General features: G+C 37.4%; 1 pseudogene; it reads right to left on the reverse strand.

Annotated features, from left to right (window-relative positions):
- Positions 1-2,474: 2,474 nt before the first annotated feature.
- LOC114887542 lies at positions 2,475-2,871 on the reverse strand (annotated as a pseudogene).
- Between the last annotated feature and the right edge of the window lie 8,685 nt (positions 2,872-11,556).

Consider the following 11,556-nt stretch of genomic DNA (forward strand, 5'->3'; position numbering starts at 1 on the left):
GAAATATCTATAGCTCGTTTTATGAGGCTTTTGTAACTTTGGTACACAAATCAGATAAGGAGGGACATAAATAGAGTTATAAGCTATTCCCATAAACATCGATTTTAAAATCCCAGATAAACTATTCACACATCAAATTGTGAAATGTAATAAACTAATAACACTTCATGACTAACTATAGTCTACCATAGGATTTTAAGTGTTGTTCAATATTAGGAAATAAAAAATGTAGTTTACTACATTAACATATTAAAAGAAAAATGTAATCTATATAATAGATAAGAGAAACATTTGATAAAAGTAAACACCAATTCCTGATTAAAATAAAATAAAACAAATTAACAACTAAAAATAAAAGGAAAATTTCTTAAGGTGAAAAAATTCTATTAAAAACCTATTGCCAACATGATACTAATAGAAAAATATCAGAAGAGTTCCCATTACATCAGGAATGAAAGATGTATTCCATACATGCACAATTCTAAAGTGACAATGAAATTTTTGTCTCAAACAACACATTTTCTGAGAGTTAAATAAAGTGCAAGCATCAGTTGTATTGAGACAGTGGATTTACTTGGGACAACTGCTTATACCTTTACTGTCCTGAGCAAAACAGGACACAGGCCCACTCTAAATCACTACTATTTAATATGGTATTTGATGTCCCAGAGAAAACTCTAAGTCAAGAGAAAGAAAGTAGATATTAATATTTTGAAGAAACAAATCTACTATTAGCAGATTCATCAGCCCATAAAATCTAAAGCAATCAAAAAATAAAATATTAAGATTAAAAATAAAATGTTAAATGTAATGATATGAACAGGCAAAAATAACTAGATGAGCTACCTGACTTTGGGCAAGCAATTTCTTGTCATGGCTTGTTCAAGAGCATCATAAAACCTGCTAAACTAGTAGGAAAAGTTAAAGATATAAAGAATAATTTTTTAATTGGGAAAAATACTGTAAAGTGTGCTTGACAAAGAGGAAGTAAAGAGGAAGAACGTAGGTGAAAACAATATCTTGGAAGACTTCCCTAAAAGATTTCCAAAGAACAGAATTTTAAAGGGTCAGTAGATGCTGACCAGATGGATACAAGAGAGGAAAACATTCAGGCACAGGGAACAGCCCATCCACTGACACAAGATAGTGCATGGAGTGTTCAGGGAAGTAGCATTAGTTTAATAACTAGAGCTCCTCGGGAGGCTTAAACAAGATAATGTACATTATGTGCACAGTGTTGTGCACATGGAGTATGTTCCTTCGATGCTATAGCTGCTTTAGTAGCAGTACTGGCAGTGCTGGATATTTAGATGTAATAGAATACTATACAAAATACATGTAATCACGCATCTATGTAAAATTGGTTATTCTACTTTTATTCCTGAGCATATGTGCATCATTCTCTAACAACACAAATAAATTCAACCATTCAGAACTCAGAAGGATCCTAATCTCGCATGATCACACACGTGCATGCAATTGTTTGCTGTAGCAAATATCACAAAAAAATGTAAGAAAGAACTTGATATCGACATTTACAATCAAATTAGACGAAATGAAAAAGTGAATTAGTAAATCACCTATGCTTTGTAATTAATAAAAGTAAAAAAATAATACTCAGTAACAACAAAAAATACAGAGAATGTAACAAAGGCGTGACATTTGAATCAAGATATTTAAAACTGCGAAGGAAAAAGGAGAAAGGACTTTAGAAATACATAAACTACATTGTGTATGACTTTAGTCAAGCGCCTCCTTCAGTTCTGCAGCCTCCTCCACTCAGATAAACGCCCTTCTCTAGATCTTCTTTTTTCTTCTATAAGCTGAAACAGTTGTATTAAATCAATCTTTCCAAGATTTTCAAAGTTATTCTAGGGCCTTCATGCAGTATAATCATCCATTTTAATCTCTCTGTCTCTTTTTTTTTTTTTTAACTGTGGTGATAACACTTATCATCAGATCCACCCTCTTAAAAAAATTTTAAGTGTACAAGATTGTTAACTGTGGGCAACAACTTTGTACAGCAGATCTCTAGGACTTATTCATGTTGTACAACTGAAACTTTATAACCATTGAATAGCAACTCCCCATTCCCCCCTAACTCCTGTCCCTGGCAATCACCATCCTACTCTCTGCTTCTATGAGTTAGACTATTTGAGATACCTCATATGAGTGGAATCATGCAGTATTTGTCCTTCTGTGACTGGCGTATTTCACTAAGCATAATGTCTTCAAGGTTTATCCAGTCTGTTGCATATGGCAGGATTTCCTTATTTTTTAGGCTGAATAATGTTCCACCGTATTTATCCACCACATTTTCCTTTTCCATTCATCCACTGATGGACATGTAGGTTGTTTCTACATCTTGGCCATTGTGAATAACTAAAAAAGAACGAAATATTCAAAACCATGTTGCCCAAGACCCTCCTAGAGAGTACCTTTTTTATTGTTTGTTTTTAGGGAAGTCTGTGACTTTACTTGAAGGGGATGAAAGGGAAGGAGTGGGTGACCCTGATGTCAAGCCAACTGTGGTCCATGGGCCTGTAGGTGATGGAGTACTCGCTCAAGTAGCAGTGGAACATCTCAGGCTTGATTTCCAACTGGTTGAATGTCTCACGCTATGGACACCTACCGTGCCACCCACTGCCTCGCACAGAATGATCACGCCCTGCAGGTGCACCTTCACTACCTCTGGCTTCTCTGCGGGGGCCTTGTGCAGGCCTGTAGGCAGGAAGTGCTGCCTCCCCTGCAGGTTCCATGCAGCAGCCACCATTGGCTGCCGATAGGACATGTCCAGCAGCTGGTCAAGATCCCTACCATGTAGGTCAACCTGAGGAAGGTCCACTCCTTCTTCTGCTTCACTTCCACCATCCCGTCAGTTGTACAGAAAGATTGTTTTGTTTTCACTGCATTTATTAGTAACATAAAGAAAACACTGAAACCAAAAAAAGAAAAAAAATTCATTCTCAGTTCTCCAAATGGCTCTTCTCCCTCCCTCTTGCCCATACAAACTCCGAACCCGTTTCCTCAGGGACAGTTCAAAACTGGACCTGTTTACTGCCATTTTCACAGAAAACAACCAATGCAGAGAGCAGCAGCACTGTCTAGATTCCACCCAAATGTAGGCTGGGGGAGAGTTACAGAATTCAAATGAAAGGGCTGGTGACCTCACAGTGGTGTAGTCTAACTAAAATGGGCTGGACAGGAGATAGGGTAAGCCTCTCAGGGGCCTTACAGAACATCTCATGGGCCTGAGTCAAACCCAGATTAACAGACACCAGGAGAAGGATGTGAGGACGAGGGGTGCAATTTTCTTGTGGAAAGTTTCACAATTCTCCCATGTTGGGAGGGGGGGAAAGTCCAGAGGGCACCAAAAGCCTCATTTGTTTTGGCAGAAAAACTTACTCTAGTGTTGGGAAGTCACAAAAATGCCACGGATACTGAGAAAGGCCAGGAGGGGATTCACAGCTAAGAATGAGATGTGTGGCTTCATTACACCTTCATTCAGGATACTAAACACTATTAGGTATTGAGTTGCTTTTGACTATTTTTCAGCTTAACATTGGTTTAAACATAAACGTGTCTGGCTTAATTTAGAAACAAATCATGAACATTATAAATATAAGCAATTTGATTTTTTAAACTCCAAATATACTTCCTAACATCAGATCATGAAAGCAAGTTGTTTTTGCCATAATATGTAGTGTCATTTCAACCTACCTCTAAATTACATTCAATATCTAAACTACACATGGAATAACCCCAAGTCTTATTTTATCACCAAAACATGATTTTTCTTGCAAATATAATTTACAGTACATTTTAAGAAGCTTTTTGATAAATGAAACAATTTGAAATTTGCCTTTATATACAATTTATTCAAACAACAAATACTTAATGGGTGTCTGCTATGTGCCAGGGCACTTTTCTAGATTCTGGGGATCCAGCAATGAACAAAACAAAAATTATGTTTACATGGACCTTACTTTTTATTATGTGCATGAATGTGTGTGTGTTGGTGGAAGAGACAAAAAACACAAAAATTAAAAAGGAAAATGATTATAAAATGATATAATATATATATGATATAATATATATATAATGATATAATATATATATAATGATATAAAATGATATGATTAAAATGATATAAATGATATAAAAATATATCATTTTTATGATATATTCATATAAATGATAAATTCATATATATGATATATATATTCATATAAATGATATATATTCATATATGTTCATATAAATATATATTTATATATTTATATAATATTTATTATATATATTTATATTTATATATATTTATCATATATAATAAATTTATTATATATGATAAATATATATTTATTAATATATATTTATAAAATATTCATATATATTCATATAAATGATAAATTCATATAAATATATCATATAAATGATATAAAATGATATAATATATATAATGATATAATATATATATAATATATATAAAATGATATTATGTATATATTATATATAATATAAAATGATAAGTGCTATGGAGAAAAATATGGTGGATAAAGGAGACAAATTCAGGAAAGGGGAGTAATTTTAAATATGTTTATCAGGAAAGATTTTACTTCTAAGTGATATCTGAACAAAGACTTGAAGAAGGTGCAGAAGCAAATCATGAACATATCATGAAAGAATATGCCAGACAGAGGAAAGAGTAAATGCAAAGATCCTGAAGAAGGAGTAAGTCTAGAAATGTTAGGAAGTGCAACAAGTATAGTATGGCTGAAAGAGAATGAGCCTTGAGTAGGATAGTAGGAGCTGATATCAGTAAGCGCAGAGTCAACTCATACAGAGACTTGGAAGATAATATAAGGAAGTTGGCTTTTATGCTGAAGGTTTTGAGTGAAAGAAAAACATCTGGTTTATTTTCAGAGAAGCAGTCTGGAAGCCCTGGAATAAATTGTTAGGAGGCAAAGTTAGAGGCAGGGAGGCTGGTAAGAAGCTCTTGCAATAAACAGACAAAATGATAGTGACTCATAGACCATGGTGGTGGCAGTGGAGGTCATGAGAAGTGGTCATAATTGTCTATGTGTATAAGATAGACTCATCAAGATTTGCTGATGGACTGGATGTGGGACTGTAAAACATATATTAATTACTGAAGATAATAAGCAAATTGAAGATAAGAGCAAATCCTACTATTTATATAACATTATTATATAATACATAAAGATCAAGATTAAATTATCTAACTTAAAGCTACTTCTTAATCATTTACCACCTAAAAGGTATGATTTTTTAATTCTAAGGGATGTTGTGAGATTCCATATCACTGTGAAAGTGATGGTATTTCATCCAACAGAACAGTGCACCTTGCCCTAGGATATGCCATCACCTGAAGCATAGGGGCAACTGGAACCCTTAAGACACTCCCAAACAAGTTGCAGAGGTTGTGGTTATCTGGGAAATTTCCCTGGAGAAGGTAATGCTGGAGGTAGGACTTGAAGGACTGTTATGCAAAGGATATTCTTGGCAAAGGAAATAGCACGTACAAGTGCATGAGTGTGAAGTTCAACCATCTATGATAAACATGAAGGGACTTGGTAGTACTCAATATAGAGTGCATGAGGAAGGATCAGGAAAATGGCTAAGAAGGTAAAAAGAAAAAAAAAGGAAAAGGAAGAAAGAAAGGAAGAAATAAAGAAAGGAAGGGAAGGAGGGAAAGCGGGAGGAAGGACAGAAGGGAGGGAGGGAGGGAGGGAGACAAAGAAAGATGGGCTTACATGCTTTGTTAAGGAGTTTAGACTTTAAGGTGATAATAAGCCATTGAAGGTTTTATAGAGTAGTTGGTATGGACAAGTTTTTTTTTTTTTTTGTAATATATGATTCTGAGAAGAGAAAACAATGGAAAATAAATGGGGAAGGAGAGCTAGAGACAGGTGGATCCATAGGGAGGCAATCTACTTGACAAATAATGAGAACAGGAACTGTGCAGATGGTGAAGAAGTGGTAAATTTAGGAAATCTTATGAAGGAGAATTGATATGAATTAGTGACTGGCTGGATGAAGTGAGATGGAGAGGACAAGAATGACACCTGGGTGTCTGGGGTGGTAATTAATAGAAAGCAGCATCAATTACTGAGCCAGGCAACACATCAGGAAGAGCAGGTTTGTGATGAGTGCCGTTTGGGAGTTGAGATGACTGTGAAACTACAGTCCACATGTCCAGTAAGTAGTGTAAAATACAGGTAGAGCTCAGGAAAGAGAAAAAGTTAGGATCTCAGCAAATAACAGGTGACCAATGCAAAAAGGTAATTGAAAAGGTGTTACTAAAGGAAATATTTACAAAGGTATGAGCAGGGCTAGGCAACTAACTAGGGATTGGCAGGGACTGGTAACAGTAGGAAGTGGCCATGACCCCTAGGACTGAGGGGGTAAGAAGAGAAAGGGTTTACTGAATGGGTAAGACCTGCAGCTGTAGGAGAGGGTCACCTGAAAGGCGCTGTGGTCTTTGGGATCTGGGCGATGCCACATTCCCCCTATTTAAAACTGCCCACGCATCTCAGATGGGCTGCCTAGAACTATGGCAGTTGACTGTATGAGATACACTTACTCAGGAGAGGGTAGTCAGTCAACTCTAATAGCTGGTCCTTTGCAACAGCCTAGGTAGACTGCCCATTAACAACACTTGAACCAATTGTCCTTGCATTAAGATGGCATTACATTTCCACGTAACACTGATAACTGTTCATCTATATAATCCTAACTGCCTGATAACCAGTGCAGTTAGTTAAACCTCTAAATCATTAAAATTAGAAGGGACTATAGAGACCCCCTGCTAAAGTTTATTATTACCACATCTCTGGATGTGCATGCTGTCTAGGAACTAACACGTAAAGGGAATACATAGAACCAGAAAATAAACACAACTATAAGGCATTCATTTTATAATAAAACAATTACACATACACTGTAGGATAGAATGCAACTAAATCCACATGAATTTTAAAGATAAAGCAGAAGACCTGAAACAATTCCAAGTGTTCATGTTCTTCTTCCACGAGGAAGAATTTGAGAAGCATTATTTCCACTTTTCTCATTGGCCTTGATATTGGAGCCCACAGACCCAACTCTGTCAATTTAAAGTTTCCATGACTTTGGGCAAATTATTAAAATTCTCAGAGCCTTGGATGTCTCATTTGTCTCATGATGATAACCTAAACATAAGTGTTGGTATAAAGATGAAATGAAATAATTTACGTTAAACACCCAGCATAGTGCTCGGCAACACAGTGTCTAAATGTGCGCTCTTTCCACGATCAGCAATTCTTCCACTAGAAATGTGGTTGCACAGTGTTGCTGATGTGTGCAACGCCACAATTAATTCATGAACGAAGACCAAGAAAGGGAAAGATGGAGCATCTGCTATGTGACTGTAACTGGACATGGAACATACTTAATGGCATTTCATCCATACAAATGCCCTTGTGAATTAGACTGGAACCCACTCCCTAGCTCCCTTTCCAGAGGCTTTCTGCTCCAGCATGCTGATTCCCTTTGGTTTGGGTCCTCTACTGACTCAGTATGTAATTGCATTAACTTCCAATGACAGAGAAGCCCACAAAGACATTCACATCTAATTTGCCCTCTCACTGCAGCCTCTCTCCTGCTTACCATGGTGACAGGTGGCTTGAAAATCATAAGTGGATGGGATTCTGGAGAAGCAGAACAGAGCAGCTGGCAGGCCAAGGTCATAAAGGCACTCAGATTCAAATGATTTTAGAATATTGGAATCGGATTTGAAAATCTTTCTTCTTCCAGCTTCTTTCCTAGAGAGAATAATTTAGGATGGTCCCAGATGATTTCTCACTTCTCTCAACTAGAGAATATCATACACTTACGCAATTGCTAACTTGGAAAACACTCGCATCAAAGGGGTGAGACATGATGTATAGCAGTATTTCCCTCAGCATACTCCAGAGATGCATCTGACGCACTTCTGGCTCAGATGTCCCGGCCAAGGGATTGTAGCCCCTGCTAACATCATCCATTTGTGGACAATAGGCTAAAAATTCGTTCTGCCAACAGATGGCAAGGCTGCATGGGATAGCATCTGTACACTAAGGGAAAATGGTCCTCTTTCAAGATTATTCAGTTATACCCCATCTTGCCCTCCCAAGACTACTGTGATTAATTTAAGTCAGTTTTGCCAACACTGCTGCTCAGGAAGGACATGCAGAGCATCAAGAGGGACATTCAGAGTGCTGAGGAACATGCAACTATCTGAACCAGGCAAAGAACTCAATATAAACTCACCTCACCAGGTGTCTGGCCCTGACTGAAGTGACAAATTGTGTCTGGACAAAGAATGGGAAGAAAGGAAGAAAAGGGAAAGGATAAAGCTTAGCAAGTTTTTAGCTAACATTTTTATTTTAGAGTTTTCAATAGATCAAAAGTTCATGAACTGTAGCCAAAATTCTTGCAAATGAAAGAAATAGAAGGTTGGCCCAAATTTTTTAGAGGACTAAGTATGACAAGCTTTCTACAAAGAGCAATGACTTAACATGTCCTCAGCTCTATTTACTAACATTGTTTACTAACAGTCTCATAATTCTCATCAGTGAGATATCCTCCTTTGCAGGATTAGTGGCAGCTAAAGCAAAATAATGTTTGCGATCACTGTCATTCATGAGTTGTTAGTTATTATTATCAATTTTAATAATATACAATCCCATTCTAAATAAGACTTGTATCAGCTTTTTGACAGGAACGTGATCAGACAGCTAATATGCTAAAATGCTAAAACCTGAACTAGGTCTTCTAACTTTCAGTCTGGATATAAGGGCTACCTCTGTGACACCCATTCCCTCCTCTTTCTAACTGAACTCTTGCTATATCACAGCAATTTGCAAAAGAAGTTGCACTTTCAGGTCACAGAGGTACATAGCTAACTGTGTCAATTTCTTAGAGAAGCAGAGTCACGCAGTTAAGCCTTTCTCTCTCTCACCTTTCCCCTTATGTCTGCATCTCCCCAGAATGGCATTAGCTGTCACCTGCTTTGGTTCCGTAGGTTGGAGTGTGAGAAAACAGTGTGCAAGCAGAAGTACTTTTAGTCTGAGTAAACACTGGATACACAGCAAATTGAAAGGCAAACAGACGGACTGTGACCTGGATTGGGGTCCAACAGACCTGGGTTAAATTTCGACTCTCATCACCAACTAGCTATTAGATCTTAGGCCAAGTAATTTAATTTCCCTGAGCCATGTTTTATTTTCTGTAAAATAGGAAAAATAATAGCGCCAAGCCTATCTCAAGGTTGCTTGGATGATAAAATAATATAATAATATATACAAATGCCCTTATCATTATAAAGAACTATAAAATGATTAGCCGTTAGCTGTTATAGTAGGCATTAAAACGCTAAAATGTTTCTGCTCAATCTGCTATCAACTCCATTCTTCTAATTGCTCAGCCAAAAACTGCACCCTTGACTCCTCTCTTTCCTTCCTTCCTTCCTTCTTAACTTTTTCATACCATCATAACTGTCATTTGATCTACATTCAAAATACATACAGAATCAGAACACTTCACACCAATCTACTTCCATAACCTCTTGTCTGAATTTCAGCAGTAGCATTCCGACAGGTCTCTGCTTCCACCTTTGCCTCTCTTCCTCCCCTTCCTTCCCTCCCCCCCACCCCAATTTTTTCAGCACACTAGCCAGAGCTATTCCTTTCAATACAAGTCATGACACTCTATTGCCCAAAACCTTCTGGGATCTTCCCACATTACTGGGAATAGAACCTGAAATACCTACAATAGGTTTCAAGGTCTTTTTATTCTTTTAAGGCTATCTTGCTAATGAATCAGAACATATATGTCAACACAATTTGCGGTCTCTGAAGACTAACTAAGAGGCAATGAAACCATTCACCTCCAGCTTTAACCTTCCATGGGGCTGGGACAGATCTCAAGCCAGTTTCCTACCTGTTATTATTTCTTTGCTAGTTGACAAGATGCGGCTTTGCACGAGGCTCTCAAAGTCCTAGAAACAAACCTTTCAACATAGGCGACATCTGGCACCCACATGGAATCCTCCAAAGCTCAGGGGAATCACTTTACAGTCAAGTCAAGAGAAGGGAGAGTTGACCTCTGGTCCAAGCCCCAAAGAGACCACGCTACACTGTCAGGCCTCTGTGTCTAGGTGTGTGGTGTTCTCTTGGCCTGGACTGCTATTTCTCGTTCGTCACTTGTCAAAATCCCACCCACTAGCCAAGGCTGACCTTATATAACACTGCCTTTCTGGGTCCTTACCTAATCTGTCTGGTCAAGAGTGGTTGTTCCTTCCTCTGTCCCAACCAAAATTTCTCCTTCTCAGTTAGTTTATAAATAATTTTCCCCATCTTAAAATACTGAGTAAGTCTGCTAAGTACTGATAGATTGTCACTTCCTTGAAGACAAAATTAGTAACAGTAGCTCATTATAACATTAATTCTCAAGGTGAGTAGGGAAAAGCTCCTTCAGAATTTCATAGTGGGGATTAAAGGATGATAAGAGAAGACCACACTTTCCTGCAGGGTACAATATCCTCTCAAAAAGATCTTTGCTCTCCTCTCCCCCACAAAAGTCTCTCTTCAATTTATTGACTCAATTAGGATGTTGAAGGCTGTAAACTAGACCAGCAATGCCCAAAAGTAGGTCAGGGATAACTGTACAGCAGAATCATCTGGGGTAAATTTTAAATACCTGGATTCCTGAGCTACTTCTCTAGAAGTCCCTAGAAATTCAGATTAAGTATAAATTAAGATTAAGATTAAGGTCCTGAGCCAGGACCTAGGTATAATATTCAGCATCAAATGATCAGCAAAGTTTGGCAATAACTAATATAGGGGTGAATTTTAATAGATTTTTAAGGGAAAGGGAAGACTATAAATGATAGAAGAAAAATAAATAAAAGGAAAAAGTAGATGTAGAAAGTCATCAGTGTGACCCAGCATGGCACAAGAGAGAAGGTGACCTAGGTAGAGGATGCAATTTTCCAACTGAAGCTGATTTTTTCTTTGTCTTGCAAGTGGGGAAAAATTTGGTTTAGGTTTAGGTCACCACAGGGAATAAACATGTGGACCAAAGATTATGGTGTTCTTTCCTTTGGAGGTTATATTTCTCAGTGTACATTAATAAATTGACAACCTAGTAACTATACGTTAGTCTATGTGGGATTGTTTACTGTCTGTTCTAAGAGACAAAATTAGGTTTCTGAATCTGCAAACCTCCAGGCCTTGAAAAAGAGGACCAGGCAGAGATTCACCCCATTAAAAAACCATACATTGGCACATGAAAAGCTGCTCGACATCACTAATTATTAGAGAAATGCAAATCAAAACTACAATGAGGTATCAACTCACACAGGTTAGAATGGGCATCATCAGAAAATCTACAAACAACAAATGCTGGAGAGGGTGTGGAGAAAAGTGAGCCCTCTTGCACTGCTGGTGGGAATGTGAATTGGTACAGCCACTATGGAGAACAGTATGGAGGTTCCTTAAAAAACTACAAATAGAATTA

Source organism: Monodon monoceros, unplaced genomic scaffold (assembly GCF_005190385.1).
Source record: "Monodon monoceros isolate NGI ecotype Baffin Bay Population unplaced genomic scaffold, NGI_Narwhal_1 Super_Scaffold_7, whole genome shotgun sequence".
Classification (NCBI taxonomy): domain Eukaryota; kingdom Metazoa; phylum Chordata; class Mammalia; order Artiodactyla; family Monodontidae; genus Monodon; species Monodon monoceros.